The following is a 10,990-nucleotide window of genomic DNA, read 5'->3' on the forward strand; positions in this document are numbered from 1 at the left end:
ATGTCAAAAGTGCGTTTTTGAATGGTGATTTAAAAAAAGAGGTTTATATTGAACAACCTGATGGCTTTGTTGATTCTTTATTGCCTGATCATGTTTATAGAATAAAAAAAGCATTGTATGGTTTGAAACAAGCTCCTAGAGTTTGGTACGATAAATTGTCTACTTTTCTTCTTTCAAATGGTTTTTCAAGAAAAAAGATTGACATTACTTTATTTACCAATAATGTTAAAGATGATATCTTGATTGTGCAAATCTATGTCGATGATATAATTTTTGGTTCTGCTAACGAAACTCTTTATCAAGAATTCTCCAAACTTATGCAAGATCACTTTGAGATGAGCATGATGGGGGAACTTAATTATTTCCTTGGATTGCAAATCAAACAGTGCAAGGATGGTTTCTTTATAAACCAAGGCAAATACATCAAGGAGATTCTCAAGAATTTTGAAATGGAGAACTCAAAACCATCATCCACACCGATGAGCACATCGATCAAACTCGACAAGGATAAAAATTGTAAATCTGTAGATCAATCTTCTTTTCGTAGTATGATTGGCTCCTTAATTTATGCAACTGCTAGTAGACCCGACATTATGTTTAGTGTTTGCTTGTGTGCACGATTTCAATCATGTCCAAAGGAATCACAATTTTTTGCCTTGAAACACTTTTTCAAATATCTTTCAAAAACTCCAAATCTCGGCTTGTGGTATTCCAAAAATTATTTCTTTGATTTAAAAGCATAATGTGATGCCGACTTTGGTGGATATAAGGTGGATAAAAATAGAACTAGTGGAACCTGTTTCTTTTTAGTAAATTGTTTGGTTTCTTGGTTTTCAAAGAAGAAAAATTGTGTTGCGTTGTCAATGACCGAAGCCGACTATATGGCTGCTGGCAGTTTTTGTGCGCAAATTCTTTGGATGAAGCATCAATTACTTGACTATGACGTCTCTTTTTCAAAAATCCATATTTTCTGTGATAACACTAGCGCCATATGTCTTACAAAGAATCTGATTCAACATTTGCGCACCAAACATATTGACATTCGTTATCATTTTATTTGTGACCACATCGAATGAAATGAAGTTGAACTTCAATATGTTGACACAAAAAATCAAATTGCCGATATTTTTACAAAACCACTAGATGAAAATATTTTTATCCGTTTGCGTGGTAAACTTGACATGATTGAGTTGTAATCGCATTTAGAAATAAACTAAATTTAATGTAAAAATTAAGGGGGAAGCTTAATATTCAATTTAAGCAATTTAATTTTGAATAATGAAAATTAATTGTATTTATTCAAATTTATAAATCTTATATTTTATGTGTATTACTTGTTAAGAATTTTATTATTTATAAAACTAAGAGGCAAAAATTCAAAATTTTCGAACTGGTGTCTGAACGTTGCTTCTGTTCCTAGAAAGGATCTTTCGTTCTCTACTAGAACGTTGCATACGTTCATAGAACGCTGCTTCCATTCGAAACTTTGCCCGCCTATTTTTTTAAAAAAAATTCATCAAAATTTACCTCGAATTTTTTACCCCCTAAACTGGATCGTTGCGTCCGATGGTGCAACGTTGCTTCCGTTCTCACTCAATCCCGCCTTATTTTAAAATTTCAGTTCAAAATTCCCCCAAAAAATTTTCCCGCCAATAGAACGTTGCGTTCGATGACACAACGTTGCATCCGTTCGTTGCGTTGCCTATATATAGAGGCCAAAACTCTTCAGAATTTTCACACCAAATTTCTCCTTCTTTCTCCCTTTTGTTCGAAAACTTCCTCCCATATGCCTCCTAGACGTCAAGACAATCCCACCAATCCAAGGCGACGTACTCGTGCTCGTACCTAAACCCATATCCACAATCCTAAACTACCCGCTATATCTCGACCCATCTTCGTGTGTTGGATTTCATTGATTTTCAACAATGAGGATCATTTTTCCAGCCTTCTGATCCAGATTTTATTTATCCCTCTCTTATCAATGAATTTTACGCCAATTTTGAACTTGAATTGGGCAGCGATGATATTTATGATGTTACAATTGTTCAAAATAGGAATTTTCTCTTTTCTTCCGGCGATCTCTCTATGTGGTTCTCTCTTCCTAGAGATGGACCTAACCAGTTATTTGCGTTGAAATGGCCTGAGTACAGTCCTGATTTTAGTTGAGCTGAGGCTCTTTCTATTATTCTTGGTCGACCAGCTCATGGTGGTGATGATCGACCAACTCTCAAAATGCTCTGTCCAGATTTTCAAATTACCCAAAAACTTATTACTTCTTCTTCGGTCATTGCGCTGGAGACCACTCCAAGTGCAAATTTTTTAATCTTAATGTTCTTTATCATATTGACTCCCAGAGATCTTTTAACCTTATTTTTTTTGTCATTCTTGTTATGCATAATATCGCAAAGAATTCAAAGAAAGTTAGCCTTCCTTTTGCTTGGTTGATTAATCGAATTTTGACTCATTTTGATATAGTTTTTGATGATTTGAACAAAAGACCTATCACCGATACATATACTCTTGACCACACATCCATTACTAAAATGGAGTTGTCATGAAATTATGTACTGTCTCGATGGGTGCATGACCCAAGTCATGTTTTCTCTCGTTTTCATCATGTTAGCAATTTTCACATTCCCTTTTCATTTCTTCCTCCGTCTGTTCAAGAGCAAGGATTTCCTGGTGATTATACTGACATGGATATTCCTTCCTCTTCTACCTTTCCTCCATCTTCTTCACCTTTAGGTGATTTTGGTGATTTAAGGTGATTTTGGTGATTTAACTTTCTCTCCACCTATGATGGCTTAGCCTCCGCCTACACAAGCTCCATATTCCGATCGACTCTTTGAGTATCTTCAACAGCTAGAGATAAATTTGTATCGCAACTTCTCCGCCATCCAATCCATTCAGACATCTATCACGAGCTTGACTGCGGATATGCGAAGGCTCTTTTGATGCTGTTCATGAGAGACTCATTACATTGGAAGAAAACCTTTAACAAAATCCATCGGATGATGACTCTTAGTTTTATTTTTGTTTATTGTATTTAAATTGTATTAGAAAATTTCTTTATTAATGAAATTTTTATTACATTGTGTTTTTTATTTATTATATGTTTTGATTTTTTATTATCACAAAAAGGAAGATAATTAATTTGGTTAAATGGTTAATAAAAAGAGGAGAATAAAATTTGATTATGTGATAAAAATTACTCTTTTTATTAACTTGTTGTTAAATTTAGGGGGAGCCTTATAAGCGTATTCATTTAAATTATTGCATATTTATTTCTTGTATAACCAAGTTTTGTGATTATCAAAAAGGAGGAGATTGTTACGTCTTAAACACATACAAATCTCATAGACGAGATTAATGTTTTTAATGCGATAATTTATCTTGTTTTGATAATTACAAAACTAGGTTATTATTATTAATAATTTACAATGAGACTTTGCAGATTAGATTTTTATTGACGGATAAAATCTTGGAAGTTATTTCGTAGCTAAAAATGAGTTTATAAAGTCATATCATGCTCAAAGAACGGAAGCAACGAAGTCCAGATTGGAAGCAACAGTCATTCCTAAAACATATCACAAAAATCACGAAATTTGACGTTGAACGGACGCAACGAACTCGGAGAACGGACACAACATTCTTAGTGAAAAACATGTTCCAAAAATCAAGGAAGAAATTTGTAACGCCCCGAATTTATCTTAATTAAGTTATTTCAGATAATCAGAATTTGCAGAGTTCAAGAGCCGACTTGATTTTGATCAGGGTCTATTTTGCAATTTTCGAAAATTTCAGAGACTAAAACACAATTTTGGACTTTGTTAGATATTTAAGCAAGTGTTGGCTCTTCTCCTTCACTCCATCTCTCCCCCATCGCCTTCTCCACCATTGAAGATGCCCCATTTCACTTTCAAGCTTTAAGATTTCAGTTTTCGGTCGATCCGTCTGTTAGAATTTATTTTTGAATGCAGATTAGCGATCACGGCAAGGAGAGCTTCGTTCTATAGTAAGTTTTTCTTCGATCATCTAAACTTCATTTTCCTGATGTTGTTAGAATCGATTGAGTTTCGGTTATGTTGTTCTTGACCGAGATCTTATCATTTATTCTTAGTCAATTTGGAAATAGAGCGTCGTTTGGATTTGTTATGAATTTTCTTGTGATTTTTGAGAATGGGAGTTTTGTGATTTGTTGGATTGGAGTTGTTATTGATGTTTTAGCATTGTATTGGGTTGTTTGCAATGATTTACTGTTGTCTGTGATTTCGGATTGATCAAAATATAGCCGTTATGCCGCCGGTTTGAGTTGAGGGCTATAGTTTGGTTTGAGTTGATTTGAGCCGTTTTCAGTCAAGTTTGAATGTCGATAGTGATCTCGGGCCTTTATTCTTCTTTTGCAGATTCGTTTGAAGGCCGTTGAGTTGCGAGGTTTCAGGAGTTGAATCGTTTTGAAGATTGAAGCCGGTTTGGAGCATCGACATTTTGAGAAGAGGTATAAGACAACTTAGAGTTGAATGGAACGAGTGACTCGAATCCGACTTGATTCGAGTGTTCCGAAGAAACCACATACTTGCATGTTATTTGATTACTTGAATTTATCGAATGAGTTATGTTTTGCATTGCATTCATATTGAGCTAAATGATTTATTTCATGTTGTGGTATTTTATCCTTGGAATCCCAATAGAGGAAGAGAATAACCGGAGTACCTTTTGATTATCCAGACTTGATAATCCCAGATTTTAAAGACATGCATTTCATTTTAGATTTCTCTTTGAATTGCATTGTTGATAATTGTATATCATTAGTTGATGTATTAAATGAAATTACATGTTTGTTGCTTATACTGGAAATGTTATTCTCACTGGACTATCCGACTGTTGTCTTTGTTTGTATGTGTACTTGGCAACAGATGGGGCAGGACCGAGTCGGAGATCGCATGGATAGTTGGGATGTGAAGATAGAGTGAGAACTTGGTGTTTAGAAGTTGATTATGTAATCGAACTTAGATTGTAATCGAACTCGTTTGTATTGTATTGCATTGAATAATCTAGACTGAAGCATGTTCTACTAGTTTGAGATTGTATAACCCTAGAACTACCTTGTATTGGATTATGCTTGTCGATTGGAGTGAGTTATGCATGTCGTTTATTGAGATTTGAGGTGTTGTGTTGCATGATGAGGAGAGCATTTTCTGTTTTCTTTCTGCAAAACTATGCCGCTCGATCGGTTGATTATTACCGATCGAGCGAGCACCCTTGAGCTGAGGCAGAAAGTTGGGAATTTTGTGTCCACTCGATCGGTAATATTTTACCGATCGAGCGGGGGCCTTTGTTAAGTCTTGGCAGAGACTTCGAATAGATGGCCCGCTCGATCGGTAATTTATTACCGATCGAGCGAGCACTATTTTAAAAAAAATTATTGTTTCTAATCTTTGATCTTGTATACTTAATTGTTGTTTTATTTGAGATTAGATTTTTAGAACCGAGGCTTCAAAAAATTTGTCCGACCAAAGCTGCAGTACACCGAACGGACGCAACGTTCTACCCAACGGACGCAACAATCTCAACCAAATTTGCACTATAAATAGAGGCATTCCAAGGCCATTCTAACCATCCCATTCCATTCGAGTCTCACATCCTCTCTAAGAAATATTCAAAACAATTCTTCAAGAATTTAAGCGTATTTCGAGTCCCACAATCTATATTTATATCGAGTTGTAATAAGTGCTTGAGAATTGTTGTTGTATTCACTCGAGTGTGAAGCCGAGTTTGTTGTGATATGGTTGAGGCTATCCTTGGAGTCCTAAGGCCAAGTGTATCGAGTTGTATTGGCTCGGTGATTGTGTTGTTGTACGGCTATCCTTGGAGCCATCAATGCCAAGACGTTTGAAGTGCTAGTGGATCCTTGGTTAATCGACCTTAACCAAAAAGGGGAGACGTAGACGATTTATCGTCGAACTTCCATAAACATATCCTATCTCTTTTACTCCTTTATTTCTTTTACGCATTTATTTACCGCATTCACATACATGCATGGTTACCTATTTTGATTGATTATATGCATTGATTTGAATTACTTGAATGTATTACGATTTTCATATGCATTCATATTGAGCCAGATGATTCATTCATTTAGTGAATTAGACGTTCTGGGGATTATAGTCTAGTTGCGTTGGTCGTCGATTAGTACTCCAATGGCCCGATCAACTCTTTATTGTTGCTTCAGAGTCTAGAGAAAGCAAGATATACCGCATTCACCTTGATCGGGAGAGTCGGTGAGTTGTGGTGATTTCTTGGCCTCGGGATCCCAATCGAAGTAACGAAATTCCCTTTGATTATCCGATTTTAGATGATCTCGAACCTCAAAGACATGCATTGCATTTTATTGCATTTCAAATTGAGTTATTTTTATTTCATGTTGTTGGTATACTCTTGACTTGTCTTGTTGTGATGTATATCATGATTTGATATATCATGTGGATTTACATGTTATGTTTCTTTTACTGGGAATGTTATTCTCACCAGATTTTCCGGCTGTTGTCTTGTCTTTGTATGTGTGTTTGGCAACAGGTGGGACAAGTTCAAGTTAGAGGCAACATGACTAGATCGAGTTGGGAATGATTGAAGTGAGGACTTGGTTTAGAAGTTGTTTTAACTTTTCAAACTTGATTTGTATTGTATTGTATTGTATTTCGAATTGTAGAACCTAAAATTGATGCATGTTCTACTAGTTTGTATAATTGTACAATTCTAGAACTATCATGTACTATTTTAGCCTTTAGGCGAGTTGTATGGATTTATGTTTGTTGAATGAGGATTATAGAGTTGGAATTGATTTGCATGTTCTGCTGCTTGTTTTTTATTTTTTTCAGAAAATTAGCAGGGCACGGACCCCGTGCCACTCCCATGCATGGGTCCGTGTGTCTTCTGCCCGAGGATTTGTTTGAGGTTTGATATGCACGGACCTCGTGCAGCCTCCGAGCAAGGGTCCGTGTGTCCTTTGTCCGATTTTTTATGTTTTGTGTTTGACATGCACGAACCCCGTGCCACCTCCAGGTGAGGGTCCGTGTGATGCTACTGTTGAGGCAAAGAGTTGAGTTTTGTGAATTTTATGAACGGACCCAAGCATGGATGTGTGCCCGGCGTCCGTGTGCTTGTAGCTGTTGAGTATCGGCTACAGGTTAATGCACGGACCCGTGCACGGAGGTGTGCATGGGGTCCGTGCATGCTTTAAAAAATTTTAACTTACTTTTTCCTGCCTGGACTTTTGTTATTATTGATCGATTATTTTTGTGATGAGATGATTAGAATCAAGGTCCTCAAATTCTATGGGGCTTGTAGCGGAAGTGTGCCAAGATTAGGGCCTTCGACATCAATGGGATGTTGACGGCAGTGCACCTATAGCTTTTAAAAGAATCATTGAGTTGTACGGAAAACTTTATACATAAATAGCTTGATCACAACTGATTATTCTCTAAAAACCTTGATTTGTCATATGTGAATATTCCGTGAAGTACATCAGTTGTCGTCCCTTTCAATTACGGTTGGGACCAGTTGAGCATCCTTGAATAATCGAGAAAATTATCTAGTTAGGGTTCAGTCAAGATGTGGAGTTCAGTCGTGATCTAATAATGTCTTTACTCAACTTCTTCCAGCCATAGTATTTTGGATATTTCAGTTGTCGAGTCCAGTTTTGTAGTGTCAGTTAAGCTTGTGAACAGTTGACATAAATATATTGTTTCTAGTTTTGTCTTTTAAATGACTTAACACCAAAACTTAGTGTTTCAACAATTTCTCATTTTTTGTATTGTCAAAAATTAAACATATTCAATTATTTTTTTGGCAAAACTTAATTGATGTAGCGAGGTGACTGAATAATAAGATGACTGATACATATAACAGATAAAATAAATAAAAGTTATTTATCTTCTTGTAGTACCTAAAATCCAATTTACTTAGTCACATGCATAAGACGTTTGCCACAAATACACATAACTCATTACCCTAAATGTCAAGATTTTATTCTATGTGCATGATTACGCTATTCTTTTTAAGTTTCATGAAGTTTTATCTTCGAGTTATTTTTATGCATTTTTTTACGAGTCTTTGGACTCACTATATTTGAATAGTGCATGTAATGAATATATCGATGGTTTTATTGATGAATATGGGTCAGTGCATGAAAAGGAGCAAGGAGTCGGTCCGGCGAAGGATGCATGAAAATGTTTGAATGATTTTTATTGAGCAACATTACTTTTATTTTTGAGAAAAGAAACAAGTTTTTGAAAATTTTGTCTTTATGATTGGCCATGTGGGATATGTTGCAAAATTTTATTCCATACAGTGGTTGATGCACTTTTAAATATTTACTTTGAATGAAGAAGATTTTTATTTTCCGCAATGTTTTAAGGAATGTATGTTTAGTAACGTTCCAGAAGTTTTGAGACGTTACAGCTTGATATCAGAGCAGTTCGCTCTGGAAGTTAGTGCTCTCATGCATACTCGCCACGACCCAGCCCGAATGTTTCATCTCATGTCTGTAAGTTCTATGTTATTTAGTGATTAAGATGCATGATAGTACATTTTATAGGTTCTGAACTTGATTATGCAATTGATTTTTTTTAAAAAAAATTAGTAATTCTTAATCGTGTTAAAAATTTAACCAACTTGAAATGATAATCTGGTTACTACAATACCATTAGTATACACACATCAATATAAAAAATACATAATATCGCTTTGATAGTGTTTCAAAGATTAAATAAACTTGTCTTTGTTTTGTCTATAGGGAATAATGTGGATTCCAGGAAAGCGATACTAGCCTCCGCATCATAAAATAACACAATAATTTATCTATCTAAATTTTGATAGTGAATTTTTGAAACCCTAAGGGGAAGGTAGAGAGAAGGATCACTACAACTTGAAAATAATGAATGAGGGTTTGAGTATCGTCAAGATACGTTTTCAAATAACGCTATATAATTACAACATATTTTTGCTCGATAGATACAAGGCACCCATGTTTTAGAGCCGGAGTTTTGGTTTTTTGTTTTTTGTTTTTTTTTTTCTATCTAAGAATAAGCATGTGAGACTAATACGAAACATAATAAAATAGTTAAAAGTCTTTACTATATTTTAAACTTCAAAAATAAAATCCTGCAGATTTTTTTTTTTAAAATCTCTCATGCATAATCTTTTGTTAATAAAAATAACTAAGATTTTTTTTAAAAAAAATCCCTCAATAAAGCAATTACCACGCTAGGCTCTTTTTTCGGTAAATTTCATTTTCTTATTATGTATTTTTTCATATTTTCCAAATACCAATCCAGATATTCCATCGTCTGCACGGTCTCAGAACAGGAGTTGGGAATCTGGAAACATACATGTGGATCACAGTTTTCATAGTCATTATCAAGAATATTTCCTCACAATTAATCAAAATCTCGGACACGAAATACCTACAAATTATCTGGAAGAATGTCTGTCGCAATATGCAGACCCCAATATCTAACCACCACCACCACCATCATCATCATCATCATCATTATTATTATTATTATTATTATTATTATTATTATTATTATTATTATTATTATTATAAACAAGTCGTTCAAAAAAATTCATTATCGAATATATTATTGTTGTTGAGTACTTATTTTATATAATTATTGTATAAATTATTATTGCAATCATTATTCCTAATTTATTTAATGAAAATGCATGTATTAAACTGTAAAAAATATTTTTAATGAATTCTCCACAGTATTTATTATTTTATTAACACCAAAAATATTGTTGTAATATTTATTCTAATATTATCAAATTTTATTTAAGGTATTACACTAAAAAATGTATTATATATAATTGTTATTATAATTAGGAAATTTATATTAATATTTTATTGTTAAAAAAATTCATTATTACAATAAATTTGTTATTATAAATATTATTTGGTCAGTTGTTCGTTTCTATCATTGTGAGTTGATATAGCTGTGTTACTGTAAGACTCTGATGTTAATTATTTGGTAATTTGACATAATTAAAATAATTATTGAGATGTAAGATTAAAATATTTATTTATGTCAAATAAATTGCAAAAGTATTTTTTTAAAAAAATATTTTAGAATATCAAGGACTAAATGCTAATTACCCTATCATTCGGTAAACTAAGACGAATATAAATGTTAGTGGTGTTGTACAGGTTTTTGAGATGTCCTAATTACGGATAGGACATTTCGAAATTTATGTAGTCCCGAAACGAAAATTTTTAACACGTTTTCGATGTTTACATTAATTAATCCTATAAGGCCCGATGCTAATTATTCTATCATTTGGCTAAATTTGTTATTATTTATTTTAAAGTGTTGAATTAAAATAATTAAACCGAATAATTAAATATTTTGTTAAATATATATATATATTTGAAAATATCGATGTATAGACGATATTAAAATACATATTTAATTTTTATGACACACAAAAATTGAAATAAATAGATATTTTCAAATATCAAACCCAATTAAATAAGAAACACACGTATTAATACATATATCATTTCTCTCTCCTTCCCCACCCTTATCTCGCGTCCCTTTTCCGCTTCCTTCTTCATTTCCATTTTTCGCTCTTTTGACCGCCATTAGCTTCTCCGCTGGTCGCCCGATTTCAAATCCAAGAGTAGTTCCGGAATTCTCGCGACGAGAGCTATCTATTGTGTGGGGGCCTCGGGTGTTAATCTTAATTCTTAATACATAATCAATATTAATTACAACCGATAACAAAAGAATCAATAGATGAAATAACTAATTTTTTTAAAAAAAAAATATACACGGACACACCTCAGTGCTAGGGTCCGTGCATATACAAATGTTCTTTTCCAAAACCTGATCCGAACAGACGGCACACGGACCCAAGCACGGAGGGTGCACGAGGTCCGTTCCCTTTTACTTAAGGCGAGGTAATTCAACCCGAGAGCACACAGACCTAG

This window comes from Henckelia pumila, chromosome 4 (assembly GCF_033568475.1).
Source record: "Henckelia pumila isolate YLH828 chromosome 4, ASM3356847v2, whole genome shotgun sequence".
Classification (NCBI taxonomy): domain Eukaryota; kingdom Viridiplantae; phylum Streptophyta; class Magnoliopsida; order Lamiales; family Gesneriaceae; genus Henckelia; species Henckelia pumila.